The following is a 1264-nucleotide window of genomic DNA, read 5'->3' as shown; positions in this document are numbered from 1 at the left end:
CACACACACACACACACATATATATATATATATATATATATATATATATATATATATATATATATATATATATACATATCTATATCTATCTATCTATCTGTCTATCTATCTATCTATCTATCTATCTATCTATCTATCTATCTATCTATCTATCTATATATCTATATCTATATCTATATCTATATCTATATCTATATCTATCTATCTATCTATCTATCTATCTATCTATCTATATATATATATATATATATATATATATATATATATATATATATATATATATAATATCTGCGCAATGAATGATAAGCACGTTAGTTGTGTAGAAAGTCGAACTTGTTATATCAGGTAGAGTTAAGGTTATTTATTTTAAGTTCTCTCCTTGATCTCTGGTTTGGAGGGAAAAAAACAAAAAAAACTAAAACAAAAAAACGTAAAAATTGCAAAAAACGAAGAGGCAACGGAAAACACAGAAAACGAAGAGAAAGAGAGAACAAGTTATTAAAAAAAAGAAAGGAAAACCCCGATAAGGAAAATAATGACGAAATTAAGAAGTTAATCAATGAGGTCTGTTCATATCTGTTCATTTTTTTCTTTCTTTTGTAATAAGAAATAACACATCCTTTTACAACGAATCCGCAGTCTGTCCGCCAGCCAACAGACACGGAACTCCGGACGGTAAAAATGAAAGTTGTGTTGAGTGGTGCAACAACGTTTCTTCGAGCAACACGTGGAATCACTTCTCCCCCCCCCCCGCCCCCCCAACCTCTTCTCTCCTCCCCTTCCCTTCTTTTCTCTTCTCTTCTCTCCTTCTCTTCTCTTCCCTTCTCTTCTATTCTCTTCTCTTCTTTTCTCTTCTCTGCACCCCTTCCCTTCTCTTCTCTTCTCTTCACTTCTCTTTCTCATTCTCCCCTCTTCTTTCCTCCCCTTCCCTTCTCTTCTCTTCTCTTCTCTCCTCCCATCCCACTCCTTCTCCACAACCTCTTCTCTCCTCTCCTCCCTTCTCTTTTCTTCTCTCCTTCTCTTCTCTCCATCCCCCACTCCCTTCAACCTCTTCTCTTTTCCCCTCCCCTTCTCTTTCTCTCCATCTCCCTAACTTTTTTTCCTCCTTCCTCATCCTTCCTTTTCCCTCTCCCTCCCCCCCTAGCTTCCACTCACCCCTTCCTCCAATCCACAATCCTCTTCCCTTTTTCCTCTCCTTCCTTCCCACTCTTCTCTCAGCAACCTTCATTTGTCTAATTCCCTATACATATATATTTGTGTGTGT

Source organism: Penaeus vannamei, chromosome 24 (assembly GCF_042767895.1).
Source record: "Penaeus vannamei isolate JL-2024 chromosome 24, ASM4276789v1, whole genome shotgun sequence".
Lineage (NCBI taxonomy): Eukaryota > Metazoa > Arthropoda > Malacostraca > Decapoda > Penaeidae > Penaeus > Penaeus vannamei.
This window is presented reverse-complemented; position numbering follows the sequence as displayed.